Below are 20,916 nucleotides of genomic sequence, written 5' to 3' on the forward strand. Positions count from 1 at the left end.
ACGACAATGTTGCCCGAAGTCAAGACACAAACCAACAGAGTGTCAGTTTATGCGGTGCTTTATTCGGGGCCCCGGGAAACCTGAGGACTAGCGTCCCAAGTCAGGATTCCAACCATCCCCGTTTTCGGTTCAGCTTTTATACCCTTTTACAATGGAGCCTTTGTGCGGAATTTCAGTTGCAAAACAGTTACATGCAGATAACAATAGAGAGACATCTACAAACCGCAAATCTCGTACTTTTTCAATTTTAGATATTGTTTTGACTGTCTCCCACCATCAACCCCCCTTACATGCGTAATAACCCTTATCTTCAATGTCAGTTTACTTTTCTTCATGTTCATGCCCGACTAATCCCCTTTGATAAGCTGTTCCCCTCTTCCCAGCGCATTCCTTGTTGATAAACTGTTCCCCTCTTCTCAGCACATTAACACTTTCCTTGTCGGTTTTCCTGCTTTTCTGTCCTGCTTGACCAGTCCAAACCTTAGCATAACTACTTCTAAATTTTCACCTCCCCCGCCACCTGCAACATGTTGGTGTTTCCCCTCGCTGGGGCTTCCCGGGCAATGGAGTGAATCTCGGCAACAGGGTAGGAGGCGGATTGAATCAGTTCACGGGAAATCCACAAGGTGTCGCTCAAGCTTTTATGATGGGGAATTGCCAGAATCAGAGCTGACTAGATAGGGACCTAAAGGTTATTTTAGAAGTCGAGGGGGAGCCGATGGAATTTAGGATAGATACAGGGGCTAGTTACTCGGCAATGAACAAATTAAAGGGCTCTCTAAGTGACTCCACGGTGTTGGTTGTTGGGGTATCTGGGGAGATTGAAGAAAGGGCATTCCTGTGGCCACTCGATATAAAATTTGGGGGAAAGGAATTTGATCATCAATTTCTGTATACGCCGAACAGCCCAGAGTCTCTGCTCGGGAGAGACTTGCTTTCAGCATTACAGGCAAGAATTAGTTTTGAAAAGGGTAGGGTAAAACTAGAAATACCAGAGGAAAACCTGGCAAAATTGTTTGTGATCAAAGAAGTAGGGGAGGAAGAGGTACCACCAGAAATTGAACAAGCAGTTGCACCATGGGTTTGGGAGACAGGGACCCCAGGTAAATCAAAAGCGGCAGTACCAGTAGTAGTGGAATTAAAAGAAGGGGCTCAACCAATAAGGGTACGGCAGTATCCCATTAGCCTGGAAGCTAGGAAGGGAATAGCCCCCATGATAGCTCAATTCTTAGGTCTAGGAATTTTGCAGGAGTGCGAATCTGAATTCAACACCCCCATCTTTCCGGTCAAAAAGCCTAACGGCAATTATAGGTTGGTACAGGATCTAAGGGCAATTAACTCTATCACCAAAGATATACATCCCGTGGTGGCAAATCCGTACACATTGTTAACATCTGTTTCTGAGAAATTTCAGTGGTTTTCAGTAATTGATTTAAAGGATGCCTTCTTCTGCATACCCCTGGCACCTGAAAGCAGGAACATTTTTGCATTCGAATGGGAAAACCCCGACACGGGACGGAAGCGCCAACTCACATGGACCAGGCTCCCCCAAGGATTTAAATCCTCACCCACTATATTTGGTAACCAGCTGGCCAAGGAACTTGAGGAATGGAAGACCACCCAGGTAAAAGATTCGCCTTCCTCTTATGTGGTGTTGCAGTATGTGGATGATATTTTCCTGGGTACCGCAGAACAGGGTCTCTGCCTCAAGTTAACCATTGCATTGCTGAATATGCTGGGACAGGCTGGATACCGGGTATCCAGAGAAAAGGCACAGCTGGTCAAACAAAAGGTCATTTATTTAGGATGTGAAATTTCACAGGGAGTTCGTCGTTTGGGAGTGAATCGCATTCAAGCCATATGTGCAATTCCAGTACCCTGCAATAACCAGGAATTAAGATCTTTTCTAGGAATGATTGGCTGGTGCAGACTGTGGATCCCCAACTTCGGGTTGACAGCCAAACCCCTGTATGAGGCTGTGAAGGAACCAAGATTTAAGTGGGGACCCATGGAAGATAAAGCGTTCCAGGAATTAAAACAGGCCCTCAAGGAAGCACCTGCCCTGGGCTTGCCGGATTTAACCAAGGACTTCCAACTGTATGTACATGAAAGACAGAAATTAGCTTTGGGGGTGCTCACACAAAAATTGGGATCTTGGAAAAGGCCGGTTGGGTATTTTTCCAAACAGTTGGACTCAGTAAGTGGGGGATGGCCAGGATGCCTAAGAGCAGTGGCAGCCACAGTAATCCTGATCCAGGAAGCACGCAAGCTGACATTGGGGAAGCACATGACAGTTTATGTACCCCATATGGTCATAACAGTATTAGAACAAAAGGGGGGTCATTGGCTCTCATCAAGCAGGATGCTCCAATACCAGGCCCAACCGAGGGAACAGGATGATGTGGAACTAAAAATAACAAATCACCTTAACCCAGCAGAGTTTCTCAGGTCCACCCAGGAAGAAGGAGAGCTGGAACATGACTGCGTGGAGGTAATCGAACAAGTGTACGCCAGCCGAAAGGACCTGAAGGATGAGCCACTGCCGGACCCTGATTGGGAACTGTTCACGGACGGGTCCAGCTTTGTGGAAAGTGGTATCAGGTATGCAGGGTATGCAGTGGTCACCTTGCAGCAGATAGTGGAAGCAAAAGCATTGCCCCCGGGCACGTCAGCGCAGAAGGCAGAGATTTGGGCTATGGTAAGGGCCCTGGAGCTGAGCCAAGGGAAGAGAGTCAACATATGGACTGACTCCAAATATGCATTCGGGGTGGTACATGTGCACGGGGCTCTGTGGAAGGAGCGGGGACTTCTTAATTCGCAGGGGTCGTCAATCAAACACAGAGAAGAGATAATCATGTTACTGGAAGCAATTTATAAACCATCGGCAGTTGCGGTGATGCACGTCAAAGGACATCGGAACGAACCAGGGAAAGAGTTCCAGGGAAATCAACGAGCAGACCAAGTGGCAAAGCAGGCCGCCAGAGAGGTATGGACTCAATTAGCTTTGATACCGGCTCGGGGCAACCCTGCCGCTGCACACATGGAAGACAAACCACATTATTCATCGGAGGACGAGAAACTGGCTCAGATGTTGCAGGCACAAAATAACATCAAGGGTTGGTATGTGACCCCAACAGGACAGGTGATCCTGCCGGTAAGGATCATGAAGACAGTATTGGAAACAGAACATAATAAGTGTCACTGGGGTGCAGAGGCAATGGTAAGATTTTTGAAAAACGAAATATTCTCAAACCAGATGTTAACATTGGCAAAAAGGGTAAATGCAATGTGTCCGGTGTGTATCAAAAACAACCCAGTAGTAAGGAAGCAGGTTCAAATGGGTAAGTTACAGGTAGGTCCCCAACCAGGAGATTATTGGCAGATAGATTTCTCCGAGTTACCAAAAGCCCAAGCATACAAATACCTGCTGGTGTATGTGTGCACATTCTCAGGATGGCCAGAAGCTTTCCCTTGCAGGACCAATCAGGCAAAAGAAGTGGTAAAAACACTTCTGAAAGAAATCATCCCTAGATTTGGGGTACCATTAGGGCTATCATCCGACAGGGGTCCTCATTTTACTGCAGGGATCGTGCAGGAGATTTCTGTAACGTTGGGAATAGTTTGGAATCTGCACACGCCCTGGAGACCCCAATCAAGTGGTAAGGTAGAGCGGATGAATCAAACACTGAAAAACCAAATTAAGAAAATTTGTCAAGAAGCAAAAATCCAGTGGCCACAGGCATTGCCTTTAGCTCTGTTAAGGGTTAGGATCAAACCAAGGGAAAGGATAGGGGTGAGTCCGTATGAAATTTTGTATGGCAAACCCTACCATGCTGCTACCTACCAGGGGGACCCTCATTTGGTGGGAGAACAGGTGATATTAAATTATGTGTTGTCTTTGAATAAGACTCTTACAGCACTCAGAGGAACGTTGCAGTGGAATCGACCCCTATCCCTGGAAAATCCGGCCCACGACATCCTTCCAGGAGACCAAGTTTACATACGGAACTGGTCAGTGGAACCACTGAAGGAGACATGGGACGGTCCTCACCAGGTGATCATGACCACCTACACGGCTGTCAAGGTCGACGGGATCGACAACTGGATTCACTACACCAGGGTCAAGAAGGTCCCTACGCAATGGTCGGTAGAACCTTTGTCTCCAACAAGGATGGTGTTCAGAAGCAAATCTTAGGAATACTGATCTTCCTAAGCTTGATTGTGTTAACAGAAACCTTTGTAAAAGTTAATGTACCAGAATCTTATCTGTTGAGACCTGAGGGATCTGATGTTAATCTGACCTGTTTGTTTACTGATGACCAGGGAGCTGGATCCGCCGAAATTATCGTGAGGTGGAAATGGGTTACGGAAAACGAGCTGATTACGGAGGGGGTAAAGACAGCTTGGGATGAGCCGCGTCAGGAAGGAGCAACTATCCTGCAGATACCCAATGTGACCCGGAAAAACGAAGGGAAGTACACTTGCCTAGTGCAGGTATGGGACAGCTTTGATCATGGGGATATGCAGTTTCTTACAATAAGTACATCTTATATGGAAAGAGAGAGGAGAGTGACGCGACAGGTTACTGATATTGGAGGATTGACCAAGGGCAGAGGCCAAGAAAATTTGGTAGTAGGACTAATCAGAGATTTCGGTCTCATGCAAAATGTAACAGAAATCACAGCTTGTTTACCATTACCCCGGGCAGCAGGTGAACTCATACCATGGGGAATAATACCTGTGACCGAGATGCCGGAGTCATTGAGGAATGCTTCCTGGACATGCCAGTTTGTCCCTAAGACAGTAGAGGCATGGAAGGATTTATGTATGACTATCCGAGTAATGACCGAGGCCGATTGTAAGTTGAAGCCTAATTATTATGGTTGGATTCAGAATACGAGGAGATGTCTAATCAACTTCCCGGTGGATGAAGCATGTAACAAAGTTCCAGTGAGGACTCTTACCACACGAAATGAGATGGGCTGTCAAAATATTACTCAGAGTAAGGATATGTGGAGAGATTGGAAAACCTTATGGGGACCCAGTGTCTTAGAATATTACACTTATCTCGGAAAAGTACAGTGGTGTATCCAATGGTCAGGGAATAGAAACCAGTCATATTATAAGGCCCCTATTACATCTACCTCCTCCAGACAGTTTCAAGCCCAAACAGAGGAATGGAATTGTACAGAAGTATTTACATGTGACACTCCGGAAGATCAAATAGGACTAGTACCAGTAAAGATGGCATTAAAGTGGGGATGTGAATGTAGGGGATATAATCATACCATAAGTATGAGACAAGGGATGGAACCTATAGATTGCAGGCACACAACGGTTCGCAGTCCTGGGAATTTGGTATGGGTCTTGGGACATGGCCAATGGACATCTCACCTACCCTTAGATGGATTAACCACGCAAATTACCTTGGGTGTACCGACCCTGTGTCCATTTTGGAAACAATCAAAGTTAACATCAAAAGAGATACGAAAGAGACAGAGAAGAGATATTAGTAAAGAACTGGATGCTTTAGGATTGGATAAAGAAGATGGGTGGCATGAACCCTCTTCAGGGGTCAAATTTGGATGGGTGCTGGAATCCTTGTTTACACCAATTTCCACCTATCGGAATCGGGAAATGTTGTTCAGATTATTGGGACAGACCGAAAGGCTGGCAGCAGTAACGAAGAAAGGATTTAGGGACTTGAATTTACAGTTACAGGCCACAACTAGAATGACCATACAAAATAGAATGGCATTGGACATGATATTACTAAAAGAGCATGGTGTCTGTGGGTATCTGCACGATAAGGATGGGCATTGTTGCGTACACATCCCAAATGTCACTCAAGAGGTAGAAAAGGATATTAATCAATTGGAACAAATTGAGGGCAGGGTCCACGATGTTCAAAGGGAAGCAGAGCACAATTGGGTTGGAGCAATATTCAGCTCCCTGGGGATCCAGGTCTCTGGTTGGATATCATCAATTGTACAATATGGAATCATGATAATTATAATCATTATGGTTGCTTTAGTAGTATACAAGTGTCTTTTAGGAATGATTGCGAAGGAAGGCCGACACACTCGGAGGGTCATGAAGGTCATGACCCAAAGAGAGGTGATCCTCCCACAAGATAACTCACCCCACCTGCCTGACAAGAAACCGGGAGCTTGAGAGATTGAGCATCCTTGCAAAAGAAGATCGAAGGATGCTCAAAAGGGGGGACTTGTTGCAGGTGGCGGGGGAGGTGAAAATTTAGAAGTAGTTATGCTAAGGTTTGGACTGGTCAAGCAGGACAGAAAAGCAGGAAAACCGACAAGGAAAGTGTTAATGTGCTGAGAAGAGGGGAACAGTTTATCAACAAGGAATGCGCTGGGAAGAGGGGAACAGCTTATCAAAGGGGATTAGTCGGGCATGAACATGAAGAAAAGTAAACTGACATTGAAGATAAGGGTTATTACGCATGTAAGGGGGGTTGATGGTGGGAGACAGTCAAAACAATATCTAAAATTGAAAAAGTACGAGATTTGCGGTTTGTAGATGTCTCTCTATTGTTATCTGCATGTAACTGTTTTGCAACTGAAATTCTGCACGAAGGCTTCATTGTAAAAAGGGTATAAAAGCTGAACCGAAAACGGGGATGGCTGGAATCCTGATTTGGGACGCTAGTCCTCAGGTTTCCCGGGGCCCCGAATAAAGCACCGCATAAACTGGCACTCTGTTGGTTTGTGTCTTGACTTCGGGCAACAACAACACCCAAAAACCACCCCAAAAAACCAAAAGGCACCCAAAAACCCACCCCGAAACCCCCGTCATCCTCTACATCGACCCCCTGCCCGTAAGAGGGGGGAGGGGCGGCCACCAAGATGGCGGCCGGGGCGGGGGCGGGGGCGGCGGTCGTTGGGTTGGGGTTGGAGGCAACCAAGATGGCGGCCGGGGGGCCATTGGTCATTGGGTTGGGGTTGGTGGCCATGGGGGTGATGGGAGTCAAGATGGCGGCCGGGGGGCCATTGGTCGTTGGGTTGGGGTTGGTGGCAGCCAAGATGGCGGCCGGGGGCTTGGTGGCCATTGGGTTGGGGTTGGTGGCCATGGGGGTGATGGGAGTCAAGACGCCCCCAAATCCCCGCTTTTTCCCCCAAAATCCCCAATTTTCACCCCGAATGTCCCCAAATCCCTGATTTTTCCCCAAACGTCCTCAAATCCCCGATTTTCGCCCCAAAGACCCCAAAATCCCTGATTCTTGCCCCAAAGGCCCCAAAATCCCCGATTTTTGCCCCAAAGGCCCCGAAATCCCCGATTCTTGCCCCAAAGGCCCCGAAATCCCCGATTTTTGCCCCAAATCGGGGATGATTTCCCCCCCCAGATGATTTTCAAGCTGACGCCGCTGGCCCCCTCGCACTGCTGGGGCCTGCTGGGGCCTACCTGGGCCTACTGGTGGGGTACTGGGGGCTACTTGGGCCTACTGGGGGGGTACTGGGGCCTGCTGGGGGCTACTGGGGCCTACTGGGGCCTACTTGGGCCTACTGGGGGTGTACTGGGGCCTGCTGGGGCCTACTGGGGGCTACTGGGGCCTAATGGGGCCTACTGGGGGGGGTCCTGGGGCCTGCTGGGGCCTACTGGGGCCTACTGGGGCCTACTCGGGCCTAATGGGGACTACTTGGGCCTACTTGGGCCTACTGGGGGGGTACTGGGGCCTGCTGGGGCCTACTGGGGCCTACTGGGGCCTACTTGGGCCTACTGGGGGCTACTGGGGGCTACTGGGGCCTACTTGGGCCTGCTGGGGCCTACTGGGCCTACTGGGGCCTATTGGTGGCCTTGTGTGACTTTGGGTGGTCTTGGTTGGTCTTGGGTGGTGTTGGGTGGCTACTGGTGACTACTGATGGCCTTGGGTGGCCTCGGGTGGCCCTTGGGTGGCTTCTTATGGCCATGGGTGGCTACTGGTGACCTCGGGTGGTCTTGGTTGGCCTTGGGTGGCTACTGGAGGGTACTGGTGGCTACTGGTGGCCCTTGGTGGCCTTGGTTGGTCTTGGTTGGTCTTGGTTGGTCCTGGGTGGCGTTGGGTGGCTACTGGTGGCGTTGGGTGGCTACTGGTGGCGTTGGGTGGCCGTGTCCCCTCCCCCCCCATTGTGTCCCCTCCCCCCATTGTGTCCCCTCCCCCCCCCATCCATCAGGATCCGTGGGTCAGGATCTATGGGGCAGGATCTGTGGGGCAGGATCTATGGGTCAGGATCTATGGGGCAGGATCTATGGGGCAGGATCTATGGGTCAGGATCTATGGGGCAGGATCTATGGGTCAGGATCTGTGGGTCAGGATCTATGGGGCAGGATCTATGGGTCAGGATCTATGGGGCAGGATCTATGGGGCAGGAGCTATGGGTCAGGAGCTATGGGTCAGGATCTGTGGGGCAGAATCCCCGGGGCAGGGATCAATGGGACGGGATCTATGGGGTGAAATCCGTGGGGCAGGATCTATGGGTCCAATCTCTGGGTCTGGGGGGATGTGTGGGGTCAATCTGTGGGGTGAAAACTCTGGGTCAGGATCTCTGGGTCCATTCTATGGGTCTGGGGGGGTCTGGGGGTCAATCTATGGGGCAGAATCAATGGGGTGGAATCTGTGGGTCGGGTTCTCTGGGTCCATTTCATGGGGCTGGGGGGCTGTGTGGGGCAATCTGTGGGGCAGAACCTCTGGGTCAGGATCTATGGGTCAGGATCCATAGGGCAAGATCTATGGGGCTGGATCTATGGGGCAGGATCTATGGGGCAGGATCTGTGGGGTGGGATCTGTGGAGTGGAATCTGTGGGTCAAGATATGGGGCAGAAATCTATGGGGTGGAATCCATGGGGTGAAATCCATGGGTCAGAACCTCTGGGTCAGGATCTTTGGGTCAGGGATCTGTGGGGCAGAAATCAATGGGGCTGAAATCAATGGGGCTGAGATCCATGGGTCAGGATCCATGGGGCAGGATCTGTGGGGCAGAGATCTATGGGTCAGGATCTTTGGGTCAGGATCTTTGGGGTGGAATCTGTGGGGCAGGATCTGTGGGGCAGGGGGGGGATCTCTGGGTTCAATCAATGGGGAACAATCTATGGGGCAGAGATGTGGGGCAGAACCTCTGGGTCTGGAGGCGGGGGTGAATCTATGGGGCAGAAATCCATGGGGAGGAATCCGTGGGGTGGGATCTATGGGGCAGAACCTCTGAGTGGGGATCTATGGGGCAGAACCTTTGGATCCAATCCATGGGGCAGAAATCAATGGGGTGGGATCTGTGGGTCAGGATCCATGGGTCAGGATCTGTGGGTCAGGATCTCTGGAGGAGAAATCTATGGGGCAGGGGTCTGTGGGGTGAAATCTCTGGGGCAGAACCTCTGGTTTGGGATCTGTGGGGCAGAATCGGTGGGGTGAAACCTGGGGGTCCAATCCATGGGGCAGGAATCAATGGGGTGGGATCTATGGGGCAGAATCTATGGGTGGGGATCCGTGGGTCAGGATCTCTGGGTCAGGATCTGTGGGGCAGAAGCCATGGGGCAGGGGTCTATGGGGTGAAATCTCTGGGGCAGAACCTCTGGGTCCAATCTCTGGGTCTGGGGGGACTCCTGGGTCCAATCTATGGGGCAGAATCTATGGGGCTGGGATCTATGGGGCAGAACCCATGGGGTGGGATCTGTGGGGCAGAAACTCCGGGTCAGGACTTATGGGTCCAATCTATGGGGCCAAATCCGTGGGGTGGGATCTGTGGGTCCAATCTCTGGGTCCGGGGGGGATCTATGGGGCAGGATCCGTGGGGCAGGGTCTATGGGTCAGGATCTGTGGGGCAGGATCCGTGGGGCAGGATCCATGGGTCAGGATCTATGGGTCAGGATCTATGGGTCCAATCTCTGGGGCAAAAAGTAATGGGGCAGAACCTCTGGGTCGGGATCTGTGGGGCTGGGATGTGGGGCAGAACCTCTGGGTCCGTTCCATGGGTCTGGGGGGGATCTGGGGGTCCAATCTATGGGGCAGAATCCATGGGGCAGGATCTATGGGGCAGGGATCTCTAGGTCTGGATCTGTGGGGCAGAATCTCTGGGTCAGGATCTGTGGGGCTGGGGGGGATCTCAGGGTCCGATCTATGGGGCAGAAATGAATGGGTCAGGGATCTATGGGGCAGAATCTATGGGGCAGAATACATAGGGGGGAATCTATGGGGTGGGATCTGTGGGGCTGGGATTGGGGTCTATGGGGCAGGATCTGTGGGTCTGGATCTATGGGGTGGGATCTCTGGGTCCTGATCTCTGGGTCAGGATCTATGGGGCAGGATCTATGGGGCAGGATCCATGGGGCTGTGATCTATGGGGTGAAATCCATTAGCAGAATCTGTGGGTCCAATCTATAGGGCAGGAATCAATGGGGCAGGAGCCATGGGGCTGGGATCTATGGGGCAGAACCTATGGGTCAGAATCTATGGGGTGAAACCCATGGAGCAGAATCCGTGGGGTGGAATCCACTGGGCTGGGATGTGGGGCAGAACCTTTGGGTCCATCCTATGGGTCTGGGGGGATCTGGGGGTCAATCTATGGGGCAGAAATCCATGGGGAGGGATCTGTGGGGCAGAACCCCTGAGTCCTGATCTGTGGGGCAGAAATCCATGGGGCAGAACCTCTGGGTCAGGATCTTTGGGGCAGAACCTTTGGGTCCAATCTCTGGGGCAGGATCCGTGGGTCAGGATCTATGGGTCAGGATCTATGGGGTGGGATCTCTGGGTCCAATCTCTGGGTCCAGGGGGATCTGTGGGGTCAATCTGTGGGGCAGAAATCAATGGGGCTGGAATCTGTGGGTCAAGATCTATGGGGTGAGATCTCTGGGTCTGGATCTATGGGGCAGAATCTATGGGGTGGGATCTATGGGGCTGAAATCAATGGGGTGGAACCCGGGGTTTGGAATCTGTGGGGCAGAAATCTATGGGTCGGGATTTTTAGGTCCCATCTATGGGGCAGAAATCTATGGGACAGAATCCATAGGGGGGAATCTATGGGGTGGGAGCTGTGGGGTGGGATTGGGGTCTCTGGGGCAGGATCTGTGGGTCTGGATCTATGGGGCAGGCTCCATAGGGCAGGATCCATGGGCCAGAACCTCTGGGTCAGGATCTATGGGGCAGGATCCCTGGTTTGGGATCCATGGGGTGGGATCTGTGGGGCAGAACCTTTAGGTCCAATCTATGGGGCAGGAATCAATGGGGTGAAATCTATGGGGTGGAATCTCTGGGTCTGGGGGAACGTGTGGGTCAATCTATGGGGTCAAATCCCTGGGGTGAAATCTGTGGGGTGGAATCCATGGGGCTGGGATCTATGGGGCAGGAGCTCTGGGTCCATTCTATGGGGCTGGGGGAGTGTGGGGGACGATCTATGGGGCAGAACCTTTGGGTCAGGAGCTATGGGGTGAAATCTATGGGGCAGGATCCATGGGTCAGGATCTGTGGGGTGGGATCCGTGGAGCAGAACCTCTGGGTCCAATCTCTGGGTCTGGGGGGATCTGGGGGGGGTCAATCTATGGGGCAGGAATCAATGGGGCAGGGATCAATTGGGTGGGATCTGTAGGGTGGGATCTATGGGTCAGGATCTATGGGGCAGAACCTCTGGGTCAGGATCTATGGGTCAGGATCTATGGGGCAGGATCCGTGGGGCAGGATCTATGGGTCAGGATCCATGGGTCAGGATCTATGGGTCCAATCTCTGGGTCAGAGATCTATGGGGTGGGATCTGTGGGGCTGGGATGTGGGGCAGAACCTCTGGGTCCATTCCATGGGTCTGGGGGGGATCTGGGGGTCAATCTATGGGGCAGAAATCCATGGGTCAGGGATCTGTGGTTTGGGATCTGTGGGGCTGGGATTGGGGTCTTTGGGACAGGATCTGTGGGTCTGGATCTATGGGGCAGAATCTACGGGGCAGGGATGGGGTCTATAGGGTGGGATCTATGGGGCAGAATCTGTGGGGCAGAACCTCTGGGTCAGGACCTATGGGGCAGAGGCCGTGGGGCAGGATCTGTGGGTCCAATCTATGGGGTGGAATCTGTGGGGCAGAATCCCTGGTTTGGAAGCCATGGGTCAGGGATCTGTGGGGCAGAACCTCTGGGTCAGGATCTGTGGGGCAGGATCCATGGGGCAGGGTTTGGGGTCTCTGGGATCCATTTTGGGGTCGATTTGGGAGCATTTGGGAGCATTTTGGGGCATTTGAGAGGCCTTTCTGGGGTCAGGGGTGGGATCTATGGGGTGAAATCCATGGGTCAGGATCTATGGGGCAGAAATCAATGGGGCAGGGGTCTATGGGGTGAAATCTCTGGGGCAGAACCTCTGGGTCTGGGGGAGGAGGTGTGGGGTGAATCTATGGGGCAGGATCTATGGGTCCAATCCATAGGGCAGGAATCAATGGGGCAGGAGCCATGGGGCTGGGATCTATGGGTCAGAAGCTCTGGCTCTGGGGGGATCTGGGGGTCAATCTTTGGGTCAAGATCTATGGGGCAAAGATCTGTGGGTCAGGATCCATGGGTTGGAATCTATGGGGCCGGGATCTGTGGGGCAGAACCTCTGGGTCCTGATCTATGGGGCAGAAATCAATGGGGCAGGATCTGTGGGTCCAATCTATGGGGTGGAATCTGTGGGGCAGAAGCTCTGGGGTAAAATCTATGGGGCAGAATCCCTGGTTTGGAAGCCATGGGGCTGGGATCTGTGGGGCAGAACCTCTGGGTCAGGAGCTATGGGGCAGAGGCCGTGGGAAGGGGATCTCTGGGTCCAATCTATGGGGCAGGATCCAGGGGGAGGAATCCATGGGGTGGAATCTGTGGGGCTGGGATGTTTGGGGGGAACTGGGAGGAACTGGGAGGGAACTGGGAGGAACTGGGAGCAACTGGGAGTGATTTCCGGTCAACTGGGAAGGACTGGGAGGGAACTGAAACGGACTGGAAGAAACTGGGAGGGCTTTGGGGTCAACTGGGAGGGACTGGGATGGACTGGGATGGGATTGGGGGGAACTGGGAGGGACTGGGAAGAACTGGGAGGGATTTAGAGTCAACTGGGAGGGAACTGGGAGGCACTGGGAGGGACTGGAAGGGAACTGGGAGGGCCTTGGGACCAATTGGGGGAGACTGGGAGGAACTGGGAGGGGATTGGAAGGGACTGGGAGGGACTGGGAGGGAACTGGGAGGGACTGGGAGGGGATTGGGGGGAACTGGGAGGCACTGGGAGGGACTGGGAGGGACCTGAAGTGGATTGGGGGATACTGGGAGGAACTGGGAGGGGACTGGGATGGTACTGGAAGAGACTGGGAAGGAGTGGGAGGGAACTGGGAGCAACTGGGAGGGGATTTCAAGGAACTGGGAAGGACTGGGAGGGTCTGGGAGGGACTGGGAAGGGATGAGGGGGAACTGGGAGTTACTGGGGTGGACTGGGAGGGACTGGGAAGGGATGGGGGGGGAACTGGGAATTACTGGGAGGGACTGGGAGGGACTGGGAGGGAACTGGGAGCCAACTGGGAGCCAACTGAGGGCAACTGGGATGAACTGGGAAGAACTGGGAGGGAACTGGGAGGAACTGTGATGGACTGCAAGTTACTAAGAGTCAACTGGGAACGACTGGGAGGGAACTGGGAGGGACTGGAAGGGAACTGGGAGGCACTGGGAGGGACTGGAAGGGAACTGGGAGGGATTTAGAGTCAACTGGGAGGGACTGGGAGGGACTGGGAGGGACTGGGAAGGAACTGGGAGGGGATTGGAAGGAACTGGGAAGGACTGGGAGGGACTGGGAGGGGATTGGGGGGAACTGGGTGGGACTGGGAAGAACTGGGAGGGATTTAGAGTCAACTGGGAGGAACTGGGAGCAACTGGGAAGAACTGGGAGGCTCCTGGGAGTGATTTGGGGTGAACTGGGAGAGACTGGGAGGGGCTGGAGTGACCTGAGGTCAACTGGGAGGAACTGGGAGGAAACTGGGAGTCAACTGGGAAGGAACTTGGAAGGAACTGGGAGCAACTGGGAGGGAACTGGGAGGGGATTGGGGGGAACTGGAAGGGGCTGGGAGGGGATTGGGGGGAACTGGGAGGGACTGGGAAGAACTGGGAGGGACTGGGAGAAACTGGGAGGCTACTGGGAGTGATTTGGGGTGAACTGGGAGAGACTGGGAGGGACTGGGAGGGACTTGAAGTCAACTGGGAGGAACTGGGAGGAAACTTGGAGTCAACTGGAAAGGAACTGGGAGCAACTGGGAGGGAACTGGGAGCAACTGGGAGGCACTGGGAGGGAACTGGGAGGAATTGGGAGGGACTGGGAGGGAACTGGGAGGAACTGGGAGGGACTGGGAGGCACTGGGAGGGAACTGGGAGGAATTGGGAGGGACTGGGAGGGAACTGGGAGGAACTGGGAGGGAACTGGGAGGCACTGGGAGGGACTGGGAGGGAACTGGGAGGAATTGGGAGGGACTGGGAGGGAACTGGGAGGAACTGGGAGGAATTGGGAGGGACTGGGAGGGACTGGGAGGGAACTGGGGGTCCCAGGGGGTCCCTTTGGGGTCCCTTGGGGCTCAGACCCCACCCCAAACCCTTTGGGGTTTTTCCCTTTTTTTTGTTTTTTGGGTTTTTTTCCCTCTTTTTTTGTTGTTGTTGTTGTTTTTCTGGGGGGAAAAGAAGCCCTTGGGGGGCTGGACCCCCAGATTCTGTGGGGCTGCCCCATAGATCCCACCCCCGACCCCCAAAAAAACCCCCAAAAACGCCCCCAAAATGCCCCAAAACGCCCCCAAATCCACCTCGAAATCCCCCAAATCCACCCCAAAATGGATCCCAGAGACCCCAAACCCTGCCCCACGGATCCTGCCCCATAGATCCTGCCCCACGGATCCTGCCCCATAGATCCTGCCCCATGGATCCTGCCCCACGGATCCTGCCCCATAGATCCTGACCCATAGATCCTGCCCCATAGATCCTGACCCATAGATCCTGACCCATAGATCCTGCCCCATGGATCCTGCCCCATAGATCCTGACCCATGGATCCTGCCCCATAGATCTCTGCCCCATAGATCCTGCCCCATAGATCCCGACCCAGAGGTTCTGACCCACAGATCAGACCCAGAACTTAGGACCCAAAGGTTCTGCCCCATAGATTCTCACCCCATAGATCCTGACCCCCAGACCCCCCCAGACCCATAGAAAGGACACATGGATTCACCCCACAGATTTCCCTGCCCCATAGATCCCCCCTGCCCCACAGATTCTGCCCCACAGATCCCAACCCATAGATCCTGACCCATAGATCTCTGCCCCATTGATTGAACCCCCAGGTTTCACCCCATAGATTCTGCCCCACAGATCCCAAACCCTGGGTTCTGCCCCATAGATTCTGCCTCTCATATCCTGCCCCACAGATCCCACCCCACAGATCCTGACCCAGAGGTTCTGCCCCACAGATCCTGACCCATGGATCCTGCCCCATAGATTGGACCCCCAGATCCCCCCCAGACCCATGGAATGGACCCAGAGGTTCTGCCCCACATCCCAGCCCCACAGATCCCACCCCATAGATCTCTGCCCCATGGATCCTGCCCCACAGATCCTGACCCAGAAGTTCTGCCCCACAGATTCGACCCCCAGATCCCTCCCCATGAATCCTGGACCCACAGATCTCACCCCATAAATCCCGACCCACAGATCCCAGCCCCACTGATTCTGCCCCATAGATTGGACCCAGAAGTCCCCTCAGACCCAGAGATTGGACCCATCAGTCCTGCCCCATAGATCCCACCCCACAGCTCCCACCCAATTGATCCCTGCCCCATAGATTCTGCCCCATAGATTGACCCCCCCCAGACCCAGAGAATGGACCCAGAGCTCCTGACCCACAGGTTCTGCCCCATTGATTTCTGCTCCATGGGTTCTGCCCCACAGATCCCAAACCAGGGGTTCTGCCCCATGGATTTCACCCCATAGATCCTCACCCATAGATCTCTGCCCCATAGATTCCACCCCATTGATTCCTGCCCCATAGATTCTTACCCAGAGGTTCTGCCCCATGGATCTTGAACCATGGGTTTTACCCCACAGATCCCACCCCATAGCTCCTGACCCATGGATTCTGCCCCATAGATTGTCCCACACATCCTCCCCAGACCCACAGAACGGGCCAAGAGGTTCTGACCCACACCTCTGCCCCACAGATTCCACCCCACAGATTGGACCCACACCTCTGCCCCACAGATTCCACCCCACAGATTGGACCCATGGATCCTGCCCCATTGATTCCACCCCATAGCTCCTGACCCATAGATCCCAGCCCTAGAGATGCCACCCCATAGATCTCTGCCCCATAGATCCCTGACCCATGGATCCTGCCCCATAGATCCTGCCCCATAGATCCTGACCCATAGATCCCTGCCCCATAGATCAGGACTCAGAGATCCCACCCCATAGATCCTGACCCACAGATCCTGCCCCACAGATCCTGACCCGGAGTTTTCACCCCATAGATTGACCCCACACATCCCCCCAGACCCAGAGACGGGACCCACAGCTCCCGCCCCATAGATCTCTGCCCCATGGATCCTGACCCAGAGGTTCTGCCCCATGGATTCCACCCCATAGATCCCTGACCCAGAGATTGGACCCAGAGATCCTGCCCATAAATCTCTGCCCCATGGATTCTGCCCCAGGGATCCCACCCCATAGCTCCTGCCCCACAGATCCCAGCCCTAGAGATTCCACCCCGTTGATTTCTGCCCCATAGATCCCTGACCCATGGATCCTGACTCATGGATTCTGCCCCATAGATCCCAAAACCCAGATCCCACCCCATAGATCCCAAACCAGGGGTTCTGCCCCATAGATCCTGACCCACTGATTCTGCCCCATAGATTGGACCAAGAAGTCCCCCCAGACCCAGAGATTGGACCCATCAGTCCTGCCCCACAGATTCTGCCCCACAGATCCCACCCCATAGATTCCTGACCCATAGATCCTGCCCCATAGACCCTGCCCCATAGATCCTGACCCATAGATCCTGACCCATGGATCCTGCCCCACGGATCCTGCCCCATAGATCCAGCCCCACAGATCCTGCCCCAGAGACCCCAATCCTAGCCCCATAGATCCCACCCCATAGATCTCTGCCCCAGAGATTGGACCCAAAGGTTCTGCCCCATAGATCCCGACTCAGAGGTTCTGCCCCACAGATCCTGCCCCATAGATCCCACCCTAGAGGGACCCCCCAGCCCCATAGATCCAGCCCCACAGATCCTGCCCCACAGACCCCAATCCCTGCCCCACAGATCCCACCCCATAGATTCCCCCCTATGGATTCTGTCCCATAGATTTCTGCCCCATAGATGGGACCTAAAAATCCCGACCCATAGATTTCTGCCCCACAGATTCCAAACCCCGGGTTCCACCCCATTGATTTCAGCCCCATAGATCCCACCCCATAGATTCTGCCCCACAGATTCCACCCTATTGATTCCTGCCCCATAGATTCTTACCCAGAGATTCTGCCCCATGGATCTTGAACCATGGGTTTTACCCCACAGATCCCACCCCATAGCTCCTGACCCATGGATTCTGCCCCATAGATTGTCCCACACATCCTCCCCAGACCCACAGAACGGGCCAAGAGATCCTGCCCCATAGCTCCTGCCCCACAGATCCCACCCCACAGCTCCCACCCCATGGATTCCTCCCCATTGATTTCTGCCCCACAGATCGGACTCATCAATCCTGACCCAGAGATTTCACCCCACGGATTCTGCCCCATAGTGAAGCCGCCGAAAAGGAAGCAGTCTTCGAGAAATAACGAGTTAAAACATAAAATGCAAGGCACTATAAGAAAGCTCAGCATTAGGAAAATACGGAGGTAATAAATTGTCTGAGAGAACAGGACAGGTTGACAGAAAAGAACACTAAAACCATAAAATAACATAAAATTTGGCATCAGTAGCCTCAGAAGTTTTAGGATGAGCCAAGGTCACTAAGACCCTGCCAAATGCACAAGGAGACCATCCAAATTAGGAAAAAGTTATGGAAAGGACACCAGTTCAAGAGGATGAAATACAGGAACGACCCCAAAAATCCTCCCCAAATTGAAGACCAACCCTCTAACTCTGCCTCATCTCCGCCTGTTATGAATATTAAAAGAAGATGTTGCAATATAATGAATATTCATAATGTATGTTGCAATTGCCTGGGAAAATTGTATAAAAGCTGAATTGTGAGATTGCTGAACTGGAGCAGTTTGCCCAGGAAAACCTGGCTGCTCCCCGGCCGTTAATAAATACCTCCTGCTTAAAGGCTACAAACTTTGTCTCTGAGCAGTTACTCTGTCCGTGCCTTGTTTGAGCATAAAATTGGCATCATTTTTGGCAAGCCAGGCAGGAGAAACAGTCCTCCCGAGCCTAGACCCAGGGGGCTGGGACCCTCTCTGGGCCCCCTCGACTGAATTTTGTCGGAAGAGTCTCCCGGACCCCTCGGGCCGACGTGCATCGGTGGACAAGGACCTTCTGCTCCAAATTAAGAGGTATTTATCCTTTAAGATAAAGCGCTTTGTTGAGAAGCGGGGGTAAGACGTTACCGCCCGAAGGGAAGCCGAGGGGACGCCCTGCCATTAATCCCTGCTGGGTTAGAGGCCCATAGAGAGAAGCAGGTTAGAGTCCTGCCGGAGCAGTGTCTTGTGTGCTCTCTGAAGCAGGTTAGAGTCCTGCCGGAGCAGTGTCTTGTGTGCTCTCCGAAGAAAATTGAAGTCCTGCCGGAGCAGTGTCTTGTGTGTTCTCTAAAGCAGGTTAGAGTCCTGCCGGAGCAGTGTCTTGTGTGCTCTCCAAAGAGGGTTAGAGTCCTGCCGGAGCAGTGTCTTGTGTGTTCTCTAAAGCAGGTTAGAGTCCTGCCGGAGCAGTGTCTTGTGTGCTCTCCGAAGAGGGTTAGAGTCCTGCCGGAGCAGTGTCTTGTGTGCTCTCCGAAGCAGGTTAGAGTCCTGCCGAAGCAGTGTCTTGTGTGCTCTCCGAAGAGGGTTAGAGTCCTGCCGGAGCAGTGTCTTGTGTGCTCTCCAAAGAGGGTTAGAGTCCTGCCGGAGCAGTGTCTTGTGTGCTCTCCGAAGAGGGTTAGAGTCCTGCCGGAGCAGTGTCTTGTGTGTTCTCCAAAGCAGGTTTAAGATCTGCTGGAACGGAGTCTTATGTGTTCTCCTTTTACCTTGATGTCCTTGGTTTATTATTTTTTTTGTTGTGTGAAATATTGTTCGATAAGGTGTTTAAGACCGTAAGGTTGTGATTTAAGGGTTAAGGATACAGACAGTTTATAACTAAGGATGGTCATTAACTAATCTAGGATTGCTTTCTAGGTCCGGGAGTGTGTCCAAGAATCTCTCTTGGGAAAAAGGTTTTGGAATATGGAGAATTTCTTATTAACATGTAGCTTGAAATTTAAAGCTTGCAGCGGTGTCCTGTGGCTATGTGATAACACAGATCGGATATCCGACAGCAAACCAGTATCTCACAGTCCGCAATCGACATCCTGTGACCTTACGTGGTAAAGCAGTCTGTTCAGATATAAACCAGAAGGTAGGAATGTTTATATAAAGTGTGCAAGTATGAGTGAGAGTGACTGAGACGCAGCATCGCTGCAAAGTGAGTGGGGAGTCCAGCTCTACGGTTCCTGTTCTTCGCGAGAAGCCAGGCTAGAGACGAACGAAGCGATTGAAAATTGCGTGCATGAAGTGATGAAACAAAGCAAGATATAGTACTTACGGGTAGGAGTTCGACCCGGTTAAACAGAGAGACATAAATCCAGAGAATAGTAATGGGAAGCCAACAAAGTAAAGATGTAAATATGAAAACCCCCTTGGGAGGTATCCTGAAACACTGGAAAGATTTAGGAGGGATTCCAGGGGGGAACATAAGTAAAAAGACACTTTTAAAATACTGTACACAGTGGTGGCCTTTGTATAAGTTAGACGGAGATGAAAAATGGCCACCGGAAGGAACAATTAATTATAACACAATCTTACAACTCATGCTGTTCCTCCGCCGGCTAGGCAAATGCGATGAAGTGATGTATTGTGATATGGTTTTTTTTCCTAAGAAATAAACCGGAGTGGCAGAAGGAATGTGGGATAAATGTGGCACCTCAGGATCCCCTAGTACTAGCCTTGGAAAAGGATAAGAAAAACTTAAAACCTAAGGAACGCTGCTGTGATGCCTGTAGTATTGGACAACAGTGCCTCAAATTAATAAGAAGGGACAGTGGAAAAGAGAGTGAAGTAAGCCTGTGGGAATATCAGCCATTTGCCCCAGGATATGGAGTGCCTCCTCCCAGACTGCGAGAAGGTGAAAAAGAATCAGACTTTTTGATTGATACAGGAGCAACATTTTCGGTTTTAAATCAGGAACTAGTGCCTAAAAGTGATGAATTTGTACCAGTTGTGGGAGCAACAGGCCAACCAGAAAAAGCTTACTTTTTGAAACCTATTAAATACAAAATTGGAAAACAAAGGGGAATCCATCAGTAAAATCCAACAAAGACAAATTGGAATTCTGAGTAAATGAAGAGCAACTGATTGCAGCTCTAAGCCTAACAATCAGTTGCATAGAACCAAAACCTGAAAGACACAATATCGAGCGAATTCTGAGTGAAGCCTACCCGCTGGTATGGGCTACTGACGTACCTGGAAAATCAAAACAAGCAACACCTATCATTATTGACCTTATACCTGGAGTGAGGCCAGTAGTGAGAAAACAGTACCCACTGAGGTTAGAAGATAGAAAAGGAATTGAACCCATAATTAGAAAGTTTCTAGAGTTGGGGTTATTAATAGAACGCGAATCAGATTTTAACGCACCAATCTTGCCAGTTAAGAAACCTAACGGAACTTATAGATTAGTCCAAGATCTAAGAGCAGTAAATGAAATAACGAAGACACTACACCCAG

Source organism: Heliangelus exortis, chromosome W (genome assembly GCF_036169615.1).
Source record: "Heliangelus exortis chromosome W, bHelExo1.hap1, whole genome shotgun sequence".
Taxonomy (NCBI): domain Eukaryota; kingdom Metazoa; phylum Chordata; class Aves; order Apodiformes; family Trochilidae; genus Heliangelus; species Heliangelus exortis.